Source organism: Eucyclogobius newberryi, unplaced genomic scaffold, assembly GCF_026437365.1.
Source record: "Eucyclogobius newberryi isolate DKJ021-1_F unplaced genomic scaffold, fEucNew1.0.hap1 SCAF_4, whole genome shotgun sequence".
Taxonomy (NCBI): domain Eukaryota; kingdom Metazoa; phylum Chordata; class Actinopteri; order Gobiiformes; family Gobiidae; genus Eucyclogobius; species Eucyclogobius newberryi.
Window position 1 is genome coordinate 32,655,006 of NW_027316056.1, and position 22,940 is coordinate 32,677,945.

The window sequence follows — 22,940 nt, forward strand, 5'->3', positions numbered from 1 at the left end:
GTGACGGTTGGGAAATCCACTGTAGAAACCTGCTAAATCACTGAGCAACTCTTTGTCTGCAAACTCTGAGCTAAGAAACATCCGCACTTCAAAACGGCATGAGTTACTCGTCTTTATCGCTTGCTGAGAACAAAACAAAGGTGCCCATGTCTTCCAAAACACGGAACAGACTCAGAGAAACCAGCAAATCTTCCTGTCACATCACAACGCTCCGCACAGGTTCCCCAAATCCTTAAAACTTGCACTTTTCACACTATCAAAACAACAAGCACCTGCATATGGATCACACCGCTACATCCTCCAAGTCCCCTCGGCAACACGTGGGCTTATTTCAGACAGATCTATGGGGGAGGCCATGAATATTCCGATCAGGTTCGCCGCGATGGCCGGTCAAGACCTCGGACACAGCCGCCCTCCGGGGAGACCACGGAGCAGCCAATCAAGAGCGGGAATAGAGGTCGGCGGCGATTGTGATTCAGGGCGAGAGCTGGCATTAGCATCGGGGAGTCGGACGGGACGGGGCGGGCAACAGGTGGAAGGAGGCGGGCGGATTAGCCACGGCGTCAGGTCAGGAGCGGTTGAGAGGAGGTGTTATTGGCACGTAACGGAAGGTGAAAGGAGCGCGGGGGTGTGTTTATGTCGGGACAGAGAACAATAGTGACGGGAGATAAGAGAACGCAGCGACGCACGCAGAGGTCGGAGCCAAGTCATTAGGAAAGGTAGGAACAAAATGGAATTCAGGTGAAAGTGATGGGTGGCAGGGAACCTTCAAATAGGTGCGCTTAATTTGTATTTATGTAAAGGTCGTCATGTTTAGGGATGTCAAGGTTATTGGGTAGTCGTGATTATCAGGTCACAATATAATAGTAAGAACCAAACAATTATAATCGTGACAATTTTAGAAGCTCTTTTTAGTTAAATCTATTGTCCAAAAAATAAACCGAAATGTAAATAACCTTTTTTATCTGGCTGTTTTAACTTTATTTTGTCTTTTTTAAAGCCGAGGAATAAGTAACATGTTAGACAATGGGAATGAAAGAAAATTCAAGATTTCACATTTGTTTAGCAAGAGTCAATATTAAATGAATAATTGTTAAATTGTGATGTTTTTTCTCACAATAATCGAAACTCTAAAATTTGATATTGCGACATCCCTCGTCATGTTTGGTGGTGAACTTGTCATTCTCTATGGAAGATTTTACTTAAAGGTGCACTGAGTAACATCTTTGCTGGTGGTGGTGGGGAAAGCATGCATTCATACCGTGATTGAGCTCGCTTTTCAACAGATCTAACCTGTAACTTTGCCAAATGGTGCCACCTGCTGGTCTCCATATATAAAAACACACTCACACATACAGTATGGGATAAAATCACACAAAACACCTGCACCTGCACTGTGGATAGTCCTTAACAAATGCTTTGAAATCATTGAAAAGCATACAATAATTCAATATAAATACTCTGGGATTTGTTCCAGCGAAATTTTCAATAGGATAGTGGTAGTGAAAAGGAGCAATCCTACACAGACACACAGAGAGCATGCAAACTGCGCCCAGGTCAAACCCAGGACCTTCTTGCTGTGAGGTGAGAGTGTTAACAGCTGTGTCACAGTGCATGATGGATCCTCAATCACAAAAAGTTACATGGAGCACCTTTAAGACCTGTGTTTTGGACAGGCTTCAAACTGCACACAACTATCAGTGTCAAAACAAATATGGCTGCTTATGAGGGCAAAAAGAGGACTGAAAAACATAGAAGACTTCAAATCAGTGAGTGAAGCACTAAACTCTGTGGACCCATGGAGAGAAGCGGAGGCAGACCTCCAAACAGAAATGTTACATAGTAGATTGAAACACCATGCGAGTATTAGGTTGATTCAGGGCTGGTAAATTTCATTTTCCTGAGGGCCAGATTTCTCAGGGAGCCGTGAAGTCTGGGTTAGTAGATAGGCTACTAACCAGGTCAGAACCAGGACCAACCCAAAATCAAACCAGGACTAAACCACTTCCAAATCAAGTCCAAAGCAGAATTAAATAAGGACTAAGCCAGCAACAAAACAGGTTTAAACCAGTACTAACTCAACTAAAAATTAAACAAAAAAACAAGAAATATAAAAAAAAAAATATTTGGGAGAGGGGTCGTGGGCCGGATCGGATCATTTGGCGTGCCTGATCTGGCCCCCGGGCCTTAAGTTGAATAGTCCTGGGTTAATCATTGCTTCAGGTCAAAATAAAATTGTAAGAACAAAAAAATGATTATTTCAGAAGAAAACAAAGCATTTTAAATTCAATCTATTGTCCAAAAAATACATCAAAATGTAAAATTTAATCTGCATCTTCATCTTTTTTGTCACATTAACTTTATTTCGTCATTCAGATTGTTCAATTTCATAAAGATGGTCACAAAATTGAATAAACACCGGGAATGAAAAACCTTGTCACGTTTCAGTAATTGCGAAAAATCGTTAAATTGTTACATTCTTCTCACAATAATTGGATATTGTGACATGCCTATAGCGGTCCATGTGGGCACAAAACCATAGCATAGAGAGTAGAGAGCACGCATAGAACGCTCTCAAACAGATCATGGTAAGCTGATAGCACAAACAACATCCGAGCTTGGAGATGTAGAGACACATTTTGTATTTCTTTGAGCGTCTAACAAGAAAACTCAAATCCCTCTCTGCACATCTCAAAAAGTTTTCCGCCTTCAGACAGTTCGAAGAGAGACTCTGTTGGTCATAAAGCCGGCATGACATGTTTTATCACCAGCGCGGGCGGTTCTCCACTTCACCCGGAGTCTGCTTGGCTCCATAAACTCCGGTAATCTTCTTATACCTCTGCCTTCATACATACTTAAAGCAGGGCATCACATTCCCATTGATTTTTGCATCGATCTCTCCGGAACCTAGCGCACACTTCCTCAAACCCTTACCTTACCGAGACAACATTCTGCCGACATCCCGGTCACTCCGCGCTACATTAATTACCGTCAGATTTCTCAAAACCCGATCTCGCTATCAGATATCTTGCTTCGCGCCCTTCGAAATCCATTTATGGTTCGTCCGCCGCTTCCCCCCGCCCATTAGCCGGGCCCCGAAATGGCTCATTCGTCATCGTTGAATGAATTATCCAGCAGGCTCCAGATGTCCTCCCCTCGCGCTGCGTCTCCGGCTTGTGACGGGCGCGGTGTTAGCGTTAGCCGCGCAGAGATGCGAAGACCCGGACAATGAGGGTAAGTGGACAGGACGTAGATGAAGTGAGGATGTCCGCGGGTTTAAGCACGGGAGAGCGATGGGTGGCGACGTGTGGGTGCAGAACACAAAGGCAGAGGTAAGAGGTAAGTCGGTTTGCACTCGGGCGTGGATGAAGCATTGGGCTCTTCGGAGTTGGAGGTAAATGCTTCAAAAAAAGCCACTCGGAGCAGAGCTGGTGTTTTATCAACATCGAGCGACGAGCAGCTGCAATGCCAACCTTGTTTTACGTAATTTGGGCTGATAAGGACCACGACGGGATGCAAAATAAAGGGCTCGATAACTTTTAGGAAGTTTTAATCGCGTAATACTGCAACGTCTCCTCCTCCGACACACATGGGGTTATGTTTGTCTGTCATTCACCTTCTCACCTCATGTAAAACAGTCCTAAAGTAATATATAACTATAACTGGACAAATGGAGGAAGTAAACAGTAACGCATAACTGTACTCAGCCTGCCTTTTCAGTAAAGCAGTAATCTAACGCGTTATAATGTAATGTAATGTAAGTTTTATCCATATTATTTCTGCTATAAAACTATATTAGATATGACATACATCTTAGTCACTGTGGGAGTGTTATGCTGTTCAAAGTCCGAGACAGCGACGTTATTGTCAATAATAAGGTGACAAAACGCTTTGAACTTCCAGTCCAGTGCAGTGAACGAGGCAGATTGTTTGGTTTATGAAAGCGCAGTCTCTACTTTTACTAGATTGATTCTTTTTTTAATTAGGTGCTCACACCAAGATCAAATATGAGCCGATTGTAACGAATATAAAGCAAATGAGTCGAGTAAGCACCAAGAGAATGGAGTGAGATCAGATAAAAAGTGGACAAACAGGTCTAAGAGTGGACAAACAGGTCTAAGAGTGGACAAACAGGCCTAAGAGTGGACAAACAGGTCTAAGAGTGGACAAACAGGCCTAAGAGTGGACAAACAGGTCTAAGAGTGGACAAACAAGCCTAAGAGTGGACAAACAGGTCTAAGAGTGGACAAACAAGCCTAAGAGTGGAAAAACAGGCCTAAGAGTGGACAAAAAGGTCTAAGAGTGGACAAACAGGCCTAAGAGTGGACAAACAAGCCTAAGAGTGGACAAACAGGCCTAAGAGTGGACAAACAGGCCTAAAAGTGGACAAAAAGGTCTAAGAGTGGACAAACAGGCCTAAGAGTGGACAAACAGGTCTAAGAGTGGACAAACAAGCCTAAGAGTGGACAAACAGGCCTAAGAGTGGACAAAAAGGTCTAAGAGTGGACAAACAGGCCTAAGAGTGGACAAACAAGCCTAAGAGTGGACAAAGAGGCCTAAGAGTGGACAAACAGGCCTAAAAGTGGACAAACAGGCCTAAGAGTGGACAAACAAGCCTAAGAGTGGACAAACAGGCCTAAGAGTGGACAAACAGGCCTAAGAGTGGACAAACAAGCCTAAGAGTGGACAAACAGGCCTAAGAGTGGACAAACAGGCCAAAGAGTGGACAAACAGGCCTAAGATTGGACAAAGTGGACAAACAGGCCTAACAGGCCTAAGAGTGGACAAACAAGCCTAAGATTGGACAAACAGGTCTAAGAGTGGACAAACAAGCCTAAGAGTGGACAAACAGGTCTAAGAGTGGACAAACAAGCCTAAGGCAAGGCAAGGCAAGTTTATTTGTAGAGCACATTTCATACACAAGGCAATTCAAAGTGCTTCACAGCAGGAAAAATGCATTCAAATCACAAAGAAATTACAGAAATACAATAAAATTAACTAAATTAAAAATTATCAATCCAACTGATTTTCTAAACTAATAAAATCACAAACAAAAGAGAAGAGTGCAAAGATAAAAATTAACTACAATAAAATTAACTAAATTAAAAATTATCAATCCAACTGATTTTCTAAACTAATAAAATCACAAACAAAAGAGAAGAGTGCAAAGAAAAAATCCTTTCAGTCATATGCGCAGCTAAACAAAACTGTTTTTAGCTTAGATTTGAACATTGTCAGAGTAGAAGCCTGTCTCACATCTTCAGGAAGACTGTTCCAGATTTTAGCTGCATAAAACTGAAACGCAGATTCCCCATGTTTTGTCCTGACTCTGGGCACCCGCAGGAGGCCGGTCCCTGAGGTCCTCAGAGTCCGAGATGGTTCATATGGCACTAACATATCCAAGATGTACTTTGGTGCTAGGCCATGGAGAGACTTGTACACAAGCAGAGCTGCTTTAAAGTCTATTCTCTGAGCCACAGGGGCCAGTGCAGAGACCTGAGAACAGGACTAATGTGATCATACTTCCTGGTTCTGGTCAGGACCCGAGCAGCAGCGTTCTGGATGTACTGCAGCTGTTTTACAGCTCGTTTGGAGAGGCCAGTGAGCAGGCCGTTACAGTAGTCTAATCTACTGGAGACAAACGCGTGGATAAGTCTCTCTAAATCTGGTTTTGACACTATATTTTTGATTTTGGCAATGCTTTTTAGATGGTAAAAAGCTGCTGATGTTATTGATTTGACGTGGCAATTAAAGTTCAAGTCTGAGTCCATTATTACCCCCAGATTTCTAATTTGATTTGTAGGTTTTAGAGCGAGACTCTGGAGGTGACCGCTAACACTTTCTCTTTGTTTCTGTGGGCCAAAAACGATTATTTCAGTCTTGTCTGAGTTCAGCTGGAGAAAGTTGTTTTGCATCCACACACTGATCTGTTGGATGCAGTGACAGAGTGAATCTACTGGTCCATAGTCACCTGCCGACAGTGAAACATAGATCTGAGTGTCGTCTGCATAATTGTGATAGGACACATTTTCACTGCGTATCAACTGACCCAACGGCAGCATGTAGAGGTTGAACAGAAGGGGACCCAGGACTGACCCTTGGGGCACTCCACAGGTCAGGGTCATGTGGTCTGAGACACAGCTACCAATTTCAACAAAGTACTTCCTGTCTTCCAGATAGGACCTTAACCAGTTTAGGGCAGTGCCAGTGATGCCTACCCAGTCCTCTAGTCTCTGTAAGAGGATCCCATGATCGACAGTGTCAAAAGCAGCACTCAGATCTAACAGAATTAAGACTGAGGCTTTGCCCGTGTCAGTGTTCAGGCGGATGTCATTTGTCACCTTGACAAGAGCAGTCTCAGTGCTGTGATGAGGTCTAAAACCTGACTGAAAAACATCAAATGAGTTGTTTATTAAGAGGAAATCTGTGAGCTGTTGGTAAACAACCTTTTCAAGGACTTTGCCCCAAAATGGCAGATTAGAGATGGGCCGGTAATGACTCAGTACTGCGGCATCAAGACTGCTCTTCTTTAGGAGAGGCTTTATGACCGCAGTTTTCAAAGAGTGGACAAACAGGTCTAAGAGTGGACAAACAGGTCTAAGAGTAGACAAACAGGCCTAAGAGTGGACAAACAAGCCTGAGAGTGGACAAACAGGTCTAAGAGTGGACAAACAAGCCTAAGATTGGACAAAGTGGACAAACAGGCCTAAGAGTGGACAAACAGGTCTAAGAGTGGACAAACAGGCCTAAGAGTGGACAAACAAGCCTAAGAGTGGACAAACAGGCCTAAGAGTGGACAAACAGGCCTAAGAGTGGAGAAACAAGCCTAAGAGTGGACAAACAGGCCTAAGAGTGGACAAACAGGCCTAAGATTGGACAAACAGGCCTAAGAGTGGACAAACAGGCCTAAGAGTGGACAAACAAGCCTAAGAGTGGACAAACAGGTCTAAGAGTGGACAAACAGGTCTAAGAGTAGACAAACAGGCCTAAGAGTGGACAAACAAGCCTAAGAGTGGACAAACAGGTCTAAGAGTGGACAAACAAGCCTAAGAGTGGACAAACAGGTCTAAGAGTGGACAAACAAGCCTAAGAGTGGACAAACAAGCCTAAGAGTGGACAAACAGGCCTAAGAGTGGACAAACAGGCCTAAGAGTGGACAAACAAGCCTAAGAGTGGACAAACAAGCCTAAGAGTGGACAAACAGGTCTAAGAGTGGACAAACAGGACTAAGAGTGGACAAACAGGCCTAAGAGTGGACAAACAAGCCTAAGATTGGACAAACAGGTCTAAGAGTGGACAAACAGGTCTAAGAGTAGACAAACAGGCCTAAGAGTGGACAAACAAGCCTAAGAGTGGACAAACAGGTCTAAGAGTGGACAAACAAGCCTAAGAGTGGACAAACAGGTCTAAGAGTGGACAAACAGGCCTAAGAGTGGACAAACAGGCCTAAGATTGGACAAACAGGTCTAAGAGTGGACAAACAGGTCTAAGAGTAGACAAACAGGCCTAAGAGTGGACAAACATGTCTAAGAGTGGACAAACAAGCCTAAGAGTGGACAAACAGGTCTAAGAGTGGACAAACAAGTCTAAGAGTGGACAAACAGGCCTAAGAGTGGACAAACAGGTCTAAGAGTGGACAAACAGGCCTAAGAGTGGACAAACAAGCCTAAGAGTGGACAAACAGGTCTAAGAGTGGACAAACAGGCCTAAGAGTGGACAAACAAGCCTAAGAGTGGACAAACAGGTCTAAGAGTGGACAAACAGGCCTAAGAGTGGACAAACAGGTCTAAGAGTGGACAAACAGGCCTAAGAGTGGACAAACAGGTCTAACAGGCCTAAGAGTGGACAAACAAGCCTAAGATTGGACAAACAGGTCTAAGAGTGGACAAACAAGCCTAAGAGTGGACAAACAGGTCTAAGAGTGGACAAACAGGCCTAAGAGTGGACAAACAGGCCTAAGAGTGGACAAACAAGCCTAAGAGTGGACAAACAGGTCTAAGAGTGGACAAACAAGCCTAAGAGTGGACAAACAGGTCTAAGAGTGGACAAACAAGCCTAAGAGTGGACAAACAAGCCTAAGAGTGGACAAACAGGCCTAAGAGTGGACAAACAATCCTAAGAGTGGACAAACAAGCCTAAGAGTGGACAAACAGGTCTAAGAGTGGACAAACAGGACTAAGAGTGGACAAACAGGCCTAAGAGTGGACAAACAAGCCTAAGATTGGACAAACAGGTCTAAGAGTGGACAAACAGGTCTAAGAGTAGACAAACAGGCCTAAGAGTGGACAAACAGGTCTAAGAGTGGACAAACAAGCCTAAGAGTGGACAAACAGGTCTAAGAGTGGACAAACAAGCCTAAGAGTGGACAAACAGGTCTAAGAGTGGACAAACAAGCCTAAGAGTGGACAAACAGGTCTAAGAGTGGACAAACAGGCCTAAGATTGGACAAACAGGTCTAAGAGTGGACAAACAAGCCTAAGAGTGGACAAACAGGTCTAAGAGTGGACAAACAAGTCTAAGAGTGGACAAACAGGTCTAAGAGTGGACAAACAAGCCTAAGAGTGGACAAACAGGTCTAAGAGTGGACAAACCTTAGACTATAACAAATGGACAGGAAGGAGTTTGAGCTCACTGAGCTGCAGAGGCTGCACTAGAACTGATCCATGGTTGGATGTGGTAAGCAATAACATCAGGGGACAAGCAAGTGGTGGACCCTCCAGAAAAGTTACCCTTTAACAGGAGCAATATTTTGGGAGCAAGTTTGAGTAAAATGTCATGCCTCCTTTTATCATGTGCTGGATACTTGTAATTTGATCACTGTCTAGAGTTAATTCTGACACCACAGAATTGGGTCAAACTAAAGAGTATCTTCCATAACAGAAATGTCATAATTGTGTTTGTTAAACTCCGCACTGTCGTCTTCAGAAGCCAAACGATACATAATCCGAGCATTCTAAAGGAAAGTAAAATAAAATCCCCTTTAATAGAGCCTTTTCATAAGTCACATCCCACTTTACAAAATTGGGGTTGTTCGGTTAAATGGTTTCGGTAACTCATTACTCTTCCAAACAATAAAACCACTTAAACAGTTCATTTGGAATTACTCCTCAAACACGAGCGTGGAGTTGTGAAACGGCGGCGTCAAATCAGCGTCTTTCGCCACAACATGCAATTTCTCCATCACACCCGGCGAGGCTAATGGTACGTTTAAAAATGTCTAAGGTTAATTACATTCTTTGTGCATTAATTTTTTTTCCAAACAAAGGAGTAAGAATAATTGAGCAAACAAACGCTACAATTATCCAGTTTTGGCAGTTTAAGAGCACGGCTACAATTCGCCGCGCACACACATCACCCCGGCGGGTCCGGCGGGAGGCGCTGAACCCAAGGCCAGGTGGGACGTGTAATCTGGGCCGCAGCCTGTCCCGGCTCTGCCCCGAGGTCCGCTCCCTACAGGCCCCTCAACCTGAAATAGCCTTTAAAACACGCTGGCTTCATGTGCGCTCGCCTCTTCGGGGAGCGGGCGGCGCCGGGGCCGGGACGAGAGGCCGCGGGGAATGCGACCGCCATGTACGGGTCGCGGTTTAAATGGGACAAATATGAAGGGAAAGGGAACACTATGCATTTAATGAGTGGTCTTTGCAATATCATGGACAGACAAACAAACAAACAAACAAGCAAACAAACAGTGGAGGCGTTTACATCGACTGGGATACTGATACAAACATTTGAAATTTCATGCATAACAATACAACTAAATATATATATATATAAAGAAAATACTACTAAATGCTGAATTAGGAAAATGTTATATTGTAGTGTTGATTATATTTGTATGTAAATGTTGCCGGACTATAAGTCGCACCGGAGTATAAGTCGCAGCAGCCAAAAAAAGCATAATAGAGAAGAAAAACACATATATAAGTCGGACTGGAGTATGAAATTCGGTGTGTGAAAAATAACAAATAATATCACATATAAGTCGCTCCGGGGTATAAGTATATAAATATAAATATAAGTATAAGTCGCACCCCGGCCAAAACTATGAAAAAAAAGGTGCGACTTATAGTCCAGAAAATACGGTATTCGATTGTCAAATTTGAATACTTTTACAGCCATACAAATACTAATAAATCTAGCTAAGTTAAAGTGCATGTTTAAAGGGTTAGGGTTAGATGTTATGTTAAAGGGGCTGTACCCATTTTTTGTTCATGTAATAAAGTGAAAACTGTTTTGCCTCAGTACAAGTTATAACATCTATTTGGGTGAAATTGAGTACATTGCGTGCTCTTTGTATTTCATTGTTGTGTGTTATTCTCCGCGAAGCAGCAACTGTGTTGTTGGCTTGCTAGTTGTTTATCTAGCTTTATCGTGACTGTAAAACACGCTCCGGGCTCAGAGAAGTGTGGAGAATACATTGTGGTATTTTGGATGCTCGGAAGGCCTTAAACAAGTGAGGAATACACGTGGACTACTGCTAAAATCAACTAGTTCTCTTTTTAAAGACAGTTCAAATCATGTACAGCACCTTTAAGTTAAATCTACTTTCATGAGATGTTATAACAGTCTTTCCTCTGCATTATTTTACTCAAAGCTGGGTTTTTCACAAAAATCCAGTGAGTGCGCAGAAAATTTCTGTTCTCACCTTCCCCCTATCTCCACCCCCTGCAGTGTACTTCAGCTGATTTCATGTCATTCATGTTGGATTAAAAAATGAAACAAAGCCACGAAAGCCATGAAAATCTTGTGCTATGAAGAGGCAGGGCCCATAATGGACCAGTTTATATCATTAAACTGTTTTAGATCAATATTGTGGTTTACAATTAACAAAATGTCTATGTGAGTCATAATCTAATACTTAATACTAGAAGAAAAAAACTCATAGCAAGTTAAAAACAATGAACAAGTCCAAAAGTTAACACTGAGCTAACACTAAGCTAGCCAGTGCTGTTTGGCAAAAACCTCAATTTGATATAATTTGACAATATCAATATCAGCACTTCTCTCCACTTAAGCCACACACTGAATGTCAGCGTTTGTGTGACCGCTCTTGACAGAGGGGATTTCTGTCTCATAAAGTGTCCATTTATAATGTTCCATTATTATATTGTATTTGTCAGTATTAATTTTCTCACTCTATTTCCGCGCCTTCCTATTAGATGTGCAAAAGATCTGCTGTCATATCGCAGCCCTTTAGCCAAATGGAAACTTGTTTTGTAGAACTGGAATTCATTCTAAAAGTGTGTGGATTTTAGCTTTTCGCTTCAGTATTAAGCAATCTTGTTGTCAGCCAATCAAAACCAGCCCCTTTGAATGTCGACACTCAAAATCACAACAGCAGTTTCCTCGAGGCGACAATGAAAAAATAGATTAAACAATGTTCATAGGGACTTGGCAATTACCCAGCGTTCTCTGTCCTTAGACAAATGTCCCAGCATTCCCTGTCCTGAGACAAATGTCCCAGCAATCCCTGTCCTGAGACAAATGTCCCAGCATTCCCTGTCCTGAGACAAATGTCCCAGCATTCCCTGTCCTGAGACAAATGTCCCAGCATCCCCTGTCCTGAGACAAATCTCCCGGCGTTCCCTGTCCTTAGACAAATGCTTCATACTCTACGACGCTACATGGTAAATGGTCACATTTTTATATAGCGCTTTTCTACCTTCAAGGCACTCAAAGCGCTTTACATCAACGAACCAGTCACCCATTCACACACACATTCACACACCAGATGTACGCAGACACTGGGGGCGAGTTGGGTTAAGTGTCTTGCCCAAGGACACAACTGCAGTATTCACATGAGGAAGCTGCGATTACACGCCAACCTGCGGGCCAATGGCTGCCCTAAGTCCTTTTCAGCTACACCCTATCATATCACCATATAGCCCTACCATATCACCCTATAGCTCTACCATATCACCCTATAGCTCTACCATATCACCCTATAGCTCTACCATATCACCATATAGCCCTACCATATCACCCTATAGCTCTACCATATCACCCTATAGCTCTACCATATCACCCTATAGCTCTACCATATCGCCCTACCATATCACCCTACCATATCACCCTAGATTCCTACCATATCACCATATAGCACTACCATATCACCCTATAGCTCTACCATATCACCCTATAGCTCTACCATATCACCCTAGAGCCCTACCATATCACTCTATATTCCTACCATATCACCCTAGAGCCCTACCATATCACTCTATATTCCTACCATATCACCCTAGAGCCCTACCATATCACTCTATATTCCTACCATATCACCATATAGCCCTACCATATCACTCTATATTCCTACCATATCACCCTATAGCACTACCATATCACCCTTGAGCCTTACCATATCACCATATATTCCTTTATTTCCATTTCCATTTTTGTCAATTCTTACAGTTGCAATTAAACAGAATCCTATTCAATCCTGTTAAAACATACATCGCAAATCTTTACATTAGCAATTTAATACAGAATACAGAAAAATACCTATTGGATATTGTTCACAAGCAGTTCTTATCCCAAAGCGTTACATATCGACATATTGTTCTTTCCTTTGGGTTTCGCTGTATGTAAAAGCTGCACACAGTCTGCAGTTTGATAAAGTCACAATTATCCAAAACTCAAATGGGATCAAACCTAAATTTACTCAATTACAAAGGAAAGATTGAGTACTGCAATTTTAGCTAGTTTTGATTTAGCAACTGTTGGCGTCTCCATGGTTGAATTACACTGAAAAGCATGCAATTTACTACTACTACTTCTACTACACTGTTTTTGTGCTTATTTTACTCTGAACTGACCTTTGAGATGAAAAATAACACCTGGATTATCGTACAGTAAAAAAGCAAACATATTGCGCTGTGATATGACCGTACAAACTGCACCGTCTGAAGCCTCCTCGCCGAGCAAGGCCTCTGAGTATATCTGTCATCTCCGCAAAAAGGCTATTTTGTAGTCAATCTCCCTCGCCAGCGCAAATCAACATGGATCCTTTCGCTTCGCTTGTTTTTTCCCCTGTAATGAGAGCTCGAGACAGAAAAGAAAATGCCAATCGCGGGATATTGAGCTGGCTAACGGGGTATGACAGGAGCGCTCCGCAGAGGCCAGGTGACATTAGAGGGAGCGAGTGTGGAGGTGGAAGGCAGTCAGGCTGCTAGTGCCGTATGCGCAGGTCTTAAGTGAATAAGACAAAGCGCTCAAAGGGGAATTCGACAGTGCAGTCAGTCCTGAGGAGTGCTGTAGCGACATATGTTCACTGGCCCATCACAAGCTGCACACGGCTCCGAGACCAGGCTAATGGTACAAGTCCAGGGAGTGTTTCACTCTGTGTTCCTAAAATGAGTCTAACACACATTTTTCAAGCTGTTAGCTACAGATGTCTAGCAACTAAACTGTGACTAGCAAAGTTAATGGATGCTCGTAATTAAAAATCAGTGTTTTTTACGCTTTTTGGATAGAAATTATTATTTTTGTTTAGAAAATTGTAGCAGAATAAGGACATCGGTTACAATGGCTTAGAAGTTGTTTCTGTGATAGAAAATAATTGGTACGAATGGAAGATTATAGTTCAAATTGATTAAGTAATAGAAGCGTAGGGCAACAAGGGTCAGTTTTGGGCCTAAACATTTTATCCTTTATATGAATGATTTATGTCAAGGGTCAGCTATATTGAAAAACTCTTGTTATCACTTAACATTCTTTATTGTCCACTAGTACTACCATATCTCAAATACTGCACAGGCGTTTGGGTAATAATCACAAGATAAATTTGCAGCCATTAGTTGCACTCAAAAAAGAGCAATTTGCTGTACACAAGGCTGGATATGTCGTGCATATGATCACCCCACTATTCCTAAAATCTAAATTATTGAAATGTTCTCACGTAGTGATCTGTCAAACATTACAACTGGTATTCAAGGCTAATACTAAACATTTACCTGAAAATATTGAAAAACTCTTCATTGGGAGGGATGGGGAGAAACAAAATTACCTCTAAATCAATAAATGTGCAAATAACTGGGAAAGCTTTTGTTTTTTTATTGTATATATATATTGGTAGAATATATATACAACAGAATTCCAGTGTCATCCAATGGTAGGAAGTCCACAGTTGTTCTTTTCAACATAAACTGGAGTGACTCTGTGGCGTTCCTAAAATTGTGAAAAGACCAGTTGGCTGCATTTTGGAACAAAGTTGGTGCAAAGACAATAGCTAGATATACAGATATATAGCTAATAGATACAGTAGATTGATAAATGTGTCATTGATGCCGAAAGAAAGTCAAGTTTATTTGCAGAAACGTTTTCACTTTTGTCTGTCTAATAAGCATAAGATTCGAATAAAGTTTGCTATTGTTCCCCTGCTGTAAGAAAATTAAACAGCCTAATGAACGTCAGATAATTGTCCTCATCACAGAGATTGTATAATCAAAACCAGAATTTGTGTTCCTAAAATGTAGTTGTTTTTCCAATATTAAGAGCAGAGAGAAACCGATAAAACAAAATGAACACAGGTGGCACAGAACATCCCCAAACAACATCACATCAAACCCAAAATGGAGGCTCAGCCCAGTCCAAAGTGCGTTCAATTTGTCAATTTACAAACTTAGTCCAAATGTAATATTTTTCCAAGTTCCGTATGCCCATAATGATGTCAGTCACGTCTTTGATTGTAGATGCAACATGTGTCATCCAATTATTTTTGCGATGGCCTTTTCCCTGCTGCCAGAAGTATGTATCTATTTGTATCCATTTATGTTGTCCATGGCAGGAGGTTTGAGGCCCAAATAGGTGGCATCAAAAACAGTTTGCGATGCTTTGTTACTTTCAGTTCAATAGTTTTGAGTAACAGAACAGGCCCAGAACACGTGATAATGATGTGTTCTGGGCCTGTGTATAATGTGCTCTAGTATGTGTGTCCCAATGCTGAACTGTGACATTTGAAATCTACCAATATTTACACATTATTGTGATTAAACCTGCTTAAACAAATGAATAATAAATACTGTTCATCCAGAAGAGGTTAGGTACAACAATAACACAATTGTAATTATACATCCGATATACATAATTATCGTGCCACCAGCTCATCTTACTGACGCTGCCAATTATTTCAGCATATGTGCCGTTTGAAGGATAACTGCTCATATAAATGCCTGTATTTTTATTTCACATTTGCCATTATTGTATGTGACTATGTTGGAGGATGTGAGATTTACTCTTTTACTGTGGGAGTGTGTTTTTAGTGTCCTCGCTCGTGTTACTCCACATCGTGATGGAGCAAGTTAATGTAGGCTAACGGGCCCAGTGCGTCAGGGGATCGTCAGGGCCTCTGAAAATAACTCTATGACACATCCAAAACAACACTTCATCCTTCCACCACTCCAACTGCTGCTGGAGGTGTACAGACAGGAACAGGGGATGACAAAATAGAGCCGTTTATACAACAAGTGCATTTTTTCCACTTATAATGGAAAGAGTTGGCACCTCAGGGATCTGTTTTAGGTCCTCTACTGCTATGACTGTTTGCTATTGTGAAAAGTTTGGGCACAATTTGAGTTAATGTCCAATTAATAACTTGAAATACATGAAATTACAAACAAATATTTATATATATATATATATTCTTTTTTTTCATGACACGTAGAACGATGAAAATGTCCCATTTAGTCCGCAGTCTGTCGAACTTGTCTATTTTCCGATGCAGTCTGAAAGTATTCTTTCCATTTTAAGAATGTCCAAAGTAATATCAGGGTTCGGGTTAGGTTGTGATGGCCTTTTTCACCGCTGCCAAGAGTACGTTCCAGAGGTAACTGTTTATTGTGTCCATGGCCCAAGTACAAACTTCCAAAATCGAGTGGCAATGTCAAAAACTGTCCGCAGTGCATCCTTAAGTTCAGTCCAAAACCTTTGAACCACAGGACAGTCCCAGAACACGTGATAGTGGTTTGTTTTCTGCTGCCATCATTTCTCCAACAGTCTGTATCTCCCTGTGAATAATGTGCACTTTGACACAGTGTTAAAACGTGACACATTCTTCCAACAAAACTCTCTCCAGAGTCAAACTCATTTTCAAAAGGGGTCAAACTACTGCATTTTAGCAAAGTTTCAGTCAAAATGTTACTTAAGCTACAGCGCTTAAATTTTCACTGTAGAAAATACTTCAGGATTCAAAAAGATTAGTTAAAAACATGTGGGATTATTATGAGTAAATTTAAAACAGTAATTTTGATACGTACCATCTGTTTACTGTAGAAGGTATGTCAAATGTATGTGAGTCAAAGTATTACGAACTCAACAGAAATATATCCCAAGAAAGTGTATTTATGTACGATACATACATAGAGCATTTGATTACTCACCTCTTTGTATTTTCAAAGTGCGTAGAACACCTCAAACTAGATGAATAAATTACAGTTTATTTATTGAAGTCGATAACCATATTAAATACAACGCTATTTCTGTTTTCCTTCAAATTAAATAGTGTCTGTGTGGGAAAAACCTCATGAACGACAGCTTCTCATGCTCCAAAATGATCCGCCGACAACTCTAATGTTTTATGAAGCGTTTTTTCCCTGTGTCAGTTCTTTGGCAGTGACCCATCAGGACACTTTTCATGAATAATATGACCCGGACAATATGCGCTGAGGAGATTGATGGGTGAGGGAACGCAAGTGACTAATGTGTCCTAATTAAACCGCGCACTCGTAAAAAAGGTGGCCCGGGTGAGTGGCTTTCTGCAACACGCTGTGGTAATTAAAGCAGTAATAGGCAAGTTCAGATTTATGGCCACAATGTGTTAGCACTCTGCCTTATGATATATCACAGGGCCGGTGGTAAATGAGATGCCAGGCAGTAATGTAGTGTGCGAAGACGCAGCCATTAGACATGTGTGCATGTGTTTTGTGGGCTATATTAGTATCAAGATGGAAGGAGGAGGCAGGTGGAGGATGATTGTATGTAAATTAATGGAGTTGTTGACCGGGCCGAAAGGGTACAAAGGGTATAAAAAAAGTACAATTAGGAAAATGAAAGACAAAAACACATGTAAAGTAGGCTGGCCTTTAGTGGTTGACGTTATGTGAGACGAGACATTGACCCGGTCCACATCTTTTTAATGTTCAATCAAATTAAACTAAGTTCATTGTGCTAGAAATATGGAGGCAAAGAGTTGTGTCTTCTGCAGCCACAGGACAAGGAATGATGATGTTCCAGGCGCCTTTTATCCTGTTCACACAATTGGGTACGACTACAAATAATCGACAGGAAAGTTAGCGTCATAATTAGCTCATAAAAAAAGCTCATTTACTAAAACACATAAACCCAAATATATTTAACTATCCACAAATATATACATAAAACCCTAAAAACCAACACCTAACAATGATAAAACCCCTTAAACCCGTATACAAGCCCTATCATGCTCCCCCACACCTCCTCTGCCTTGGTCCAGCCGGGAACCCTTGTGAGGAAGCTCGTTTCCAGAGGGAACCCTTTGACTCCTGGACACAAGAGCAGAAGAAGTGAATACAAATGTTTTAACAATTCACCAAAACACCACACATTACATCAACACACAAACGCCTAAACATACTTGAACACCAATATTGCACTATATATTGCACACATCCAATTGACCTAATCATATTTGGTGTCTCCCTTTTCCCTCCAGGACAGACGGCTTCATTTAAAGGGCCCTTGTGCACCAGATCTAAAATGGGATAAAAAAAAGACAGATTACTTCAAAGTCAATTTCTGCAATTATCTTTTTGAAAGTGCAACTAGTGAAAAGTGTCTTGTTATCAGTGTGCTAGTGGTAACAAACTGGCACTTTGTTATAACAATGAATGAAACAACATTTTAAAAGCAAAAGGTGTTAAATGTGTAAAATAAATATAAATAAGATTAAAATATAAATGAAAAAAGAACATGTGAATAAAAACAGTATATTTCCCGTTTTTCTTCTCTACAACAAAAACGGTGTATATTTTTGCAGATTTTGATACATTATTTCCTCTTTAATTAATCTTTAAAAACATTGTCACATACTTGTTGGGTTACTGCAGGACAGGAATCAGAAGGAGATGAAGTGTAAATATAATGGTTGGCTTAGTGCGTGTAACGTGGTAGTAATGTTGCACTATAGTTACTTTGCATGAGCAGAATAGTGAAGTGTTTGTAGGTATTATATATGGCTGGTTATAACACAAGCCTTTGATTTTATTGGATATATATTTTGCATGACGGTAGCGTGAGGGATTTATTCACCATTATTCGGATTTATCATCTCCGTACAAATCTTTTCACAACAGCTTAATGGTCAAACTGTACTCATGTCAGCTCCCCTGCTCTGGTCATGCGCTTTTACTCACTGCAAATACCGTATTTTCCAGACTACAAGCCACACCTTTTTTCATAGTTTGGCCGGGGTACGACTTATATGTGATATAATTTGTTAGTTTTACACTGGTAACCACAAGATGGCGCTCTAAGCTCTAATTGATGCAGAAGAAGAATCAGCACTTCCTCTACCTCCGGAGTTTGCGTAGTTCTTTATGCTATAGTTATCTGAATAAGTGTTATGTTACGTTAACATACCAGACACTTACCACAGTTCTGTCTGTGCCTCATGTAGCTGAAGGTGTTAGCGTTAGCATACCTATTCACCATCTGTTATTATTTTGATTTGCATGTCTGTTCTTGTTCCTGGATTTTATGAAATAAATTTCCCCCCAAAAATGCGACTTATACTCCAGTGCGACTTATATGTGTTTTTTGTTCTCTATTATGCATTTTTTGGCTGGTGCGACTTATACTCCGGAAAGTAGAGGAAGTGCTGATTCCTCTTCTGCGTCGATTAGAGCCTAGAGCGCCCTCTTGTGGTTGTCATGTGAACTGCAGTTGCCAGTGTGTAAATAATATCACATATAAGCCGGCCAAAACGATGAAATACGGTAATAACCCAAAACTGTCACATTAAGTTTGCAAAGATGTATAAAACAGCTAACTTCACAACATGAACATGGCACATTCTAAAACCAGCCATAAAACACAGGCCTGTTGATGTGAATAAACATCACCGGGGCATTTGACATTCAGAGCAGAATAAATCGACGTGTCCGCAAACAAAACACTTATATATATTTTGATGGTGTGAGAGTGGCTTATTTATCAGAGAGTTTTGCCTGGCACGGAGTGGGCTCAGGTGCCGTATGTTTAGCCTCTCTATCTCAGATCGCTGTCACACTCCGCTTCAGAGCTTTGTGCGATGGGAAACTCTAATAGTGTGCTTCTCATTTCCACACCGGCTGCATTTCCAAATTAAACTCCTCCAATATCTCTGGCAAAGTCCTTGCGCGTGCAAAGGTGGGATCAGATGACAAAATGACAGCTACGAATGCTGCGTTTTCCCGAAATGCTTTGGATTCACGCCGCACACCTAATGCTGGAGGTATGCGCCGGCGTCAATACCCGAGGGTCGTTACGGGCGCCCAGACCCCACAGATGTGCTCCCGGTTTCCCGTGCACGCCTTATTTACCCAAAGCGTGGCTCATTTGCATTGTAATGATTAGCCCGCGCGCACGGAGAGGAGCTATTTAAAATGCTTTAATAATCCTAAATGTATTCATGAGATTCCCGTGAGAGGCGAGCGCACCTGTCATAGACCTGCTCGCAAGGAGAAAGCACCGGCTCTTTGTTCCAGCGCGAGTATTTTCTGCTCATAATAAGATAGAAACTAACCTTTTGAGGAGGATTTCTAGTTGGATGGGGTAAAACTAGGGGTGGAAATTGATGAAAAAATAACGAATGAATCGCACATCCGTCAAAAAATTCATCGCGATTAATTACTAAACAGCAAGTCTTCGAACAAGTGTGAATTAAGCTAAAAACACTGCCTGTTTAAATAAAAAAAAGTTACAGAAAAAAAAGGGTTGAACGCTCTTATATTTGGCACAACCTTTGATCACAGCCCACATGGCATAGTTTCATTAAGATTCTGCTAAATGAAAACACTCAAAAAAGTCTTTACACCTTCACAGTTTTGATCATGATTGCTCAGAGTCATCATAGCTCAGGTTACATACAGACTACTTGGGCTGGTAGTGGCTGTAGTACTGTGTACTGTCATACTTTGTATGAGTACTTGGTGCCAGTTGGATTGTGAAGTGGAGCAGATCGGCCGCCTCAGGGCAGCTGTGGCCACAGAAGTACTTGGAGTAAATGAACAATGCCAGATGTCAAATAGTCTTGCAGAAGAGTAACATTAATTGGAAAGTTTCAATTAGATATAGTGTCCTTCAGAAATCCTTCCAAACCAAGTGAACTTAGACGCACCACATCCTACTAAGCTAGCCAAAGTATCTTATAATGAAAGATTTGAAACACAGGCCTTAAGAGGTGTGCGCAGGAAAAAACTGGAGTGGATTTTAATTCCACTCTCATCACATCTTAATTGGATTCAGCTTTTGAAGTCCAAATTGCCACGGGACAGAGAAAAATGAGTGCTTTTCCTACGGGAGATCAATTTTATAGACACTCAAATGTTCCCTATTCCCTCACTAACCAGGAACGGCAGTGGCCATTTCACAAAGGAACTTGTCTTTTAAAACTAGTATTATCTTGTAAAGTATTTGGTATGTGTGATTTATTCCTAAAAAATACACCAAATTAAGTCTCACCTTTTTGTTTGGTAAGAGCGCAGAGGCGACACTTGTGGAACTCGTTTAGACTAGAAAGTAAGGACTGGCATAATGGTCCGTTGGATATCATGAGCGTGGAAGGGGCTTGTGTCAGAAACTATGGTTGGCAGTTAAACAAGAGTTTACTTTTTACATAATTATATGGCTTTGAAAAAAAAAAACACTTAACGACATTGTTGCTTATACCTTTGTTTTTACTGTGTTAAAACCCAGAACGATATCTCTGAGATATATTGGATCTATATCAGTCTGGTCACAGATTTCATCCCCCAAAGTTCAGATAGGTGTGATTGACAGGTGGATGAGGCAATCAGGGACACACATGGTGACAAAAAGTGACAAAATATCACAAAAACATTGGAGATTTCTCCAGACTTAATGAGCAAAGCACGAAACTCTGTTATTCTAAAATGAGAGAAGTTTGATGTTCTAAAGGATATAGGACCAGTGAGCCCCTTTGTGTCACTGAAATAAACTCATCTGATTGCACCATTCTGTTTGAGTTTGGCTCACTGTCTGACCAGGCTCACGCTTTGTAACGAGAAGTGTGTATTCTGGATCTGAAGTGAAAGGAGAGAGACATTTTAATTGAGATGCTGTAATGTAACAAACAGAAGCACATGCTACAAAGTCTATGGAGTGTTTTAAATCATTTTAACCCCCCCTCTGGTTCTGTAAAGCCACTTGTACCTTGAAACTCCACCTCTGATGTAATTCTTTTAGCATGGGAGAGTGCATGTTCCTACTTTTCTGTCAATTTAGAACAAGAGTGCTTCCTGTTCACCTTGTTTCAAACCGACAGCTCATTTCGAACACTACAAACCCACAGCGCCGCAGAAGAGGCTCACTCAAAAGCCCGTGGAATTGGTGCGTTCAAAACCGCTCGGCTCGGCGCGGGGACATTTTAGCGATGGCGGGTCCAGATCCTGTCACAAAAAATGTAATAAAAACGTTGATGTCTGATGTCCCGGCGTCCTTGTGAGCGAAGTGCCGCGAGCAAATTTACGAGGCTTCAAATTAAATCATGTCTACTTTGTGATGCTGTGCTTTGGGTCCAAGGAGAGTGCCGGCTGGTGTAGAAGACACATCAACAGCTTTGGATCGGAGGGAGAATTTGGACCGACACCAAACAGCAGCTCAAATAACTCAAATAACAGATACAGGCACGACGTCTGTTTTTAATGTAGCGTATTTTATAATAAGTCGCACCAGCCAAAAATACATAATAGAGAAGAAAAAAACATACACCTTCAGCTATATGAGGCACAGACAGAACTGTGGTAAGTGTCTGGTATGTTAACGTAACATATTAACAGTTATTCAGATAACTATAGCATAAAGAACATGCTAACAAGTTTACCAAAGCATCAGTGTTGCCCTGAATGTATGATATCCGCAGTGTATGTGTGCTCTTACACTGAAACTGTCTTGCACCGGAAGTTCCGTTCATTAAAGTGAGTTCTGATTCAGTCAGAGACGCTAAACGAAGACTCCTGTTTTTCCTCCACGAAAAGTTCGTGTTGTCACGGTGTTTCCCGTCCCTACAATGATCCGACCAACAATCAGTTTTACCCCAAATCACTAAATCCATTGAATTCTTCTTCCTCTGTGTCACTTCTAAACAACTCCACAAACTCCAGAGGAAGAGGAAGTGCCGACTCTTCTTCTGCGTCGCTCAGAGTCTAGAGCGTCCTCTTGTGGTTGCCAGTGTGAAAATAACGAACAAAATGATATAATAATGTGTTAATAATATCACATTAGATCTGTGTGAGGAATAATGACACACTGGAGGAAAATACACCTTTTAATATCGCAGAGGGTTAATTAAACAATGCCATGGTGACTGTGTGCTGTGATCAAAGCTAAAGGCGGTCTTACCAAACATTAGAGCAGGTTCCCTTTTATTCTGTGGTGATTTATTTTTTTGAAAGGCAGTGTACACTAAATAATTGTACAGGCTTTCGTTTTAAGTATTCAAAATGGACATACGCATTGCCCATAGTCAGTGTTGGGAAAGTTCACTTTCTACTTGAACTAGTTCAGTTCATAGATCATACTTTTTAAAATGAACTAGTTCAGTTCATAATTAAATTTTTTGAACTAAGTTCACAGCTCCAAAAAATGAACTAGTTTAGTTATTTTTTTCAATATTATGCAATAACTGTTCTAAAATATTTCCACAGCCCAAATACAACCACAGGCAGCAATTATTTTATTAGTTTAAT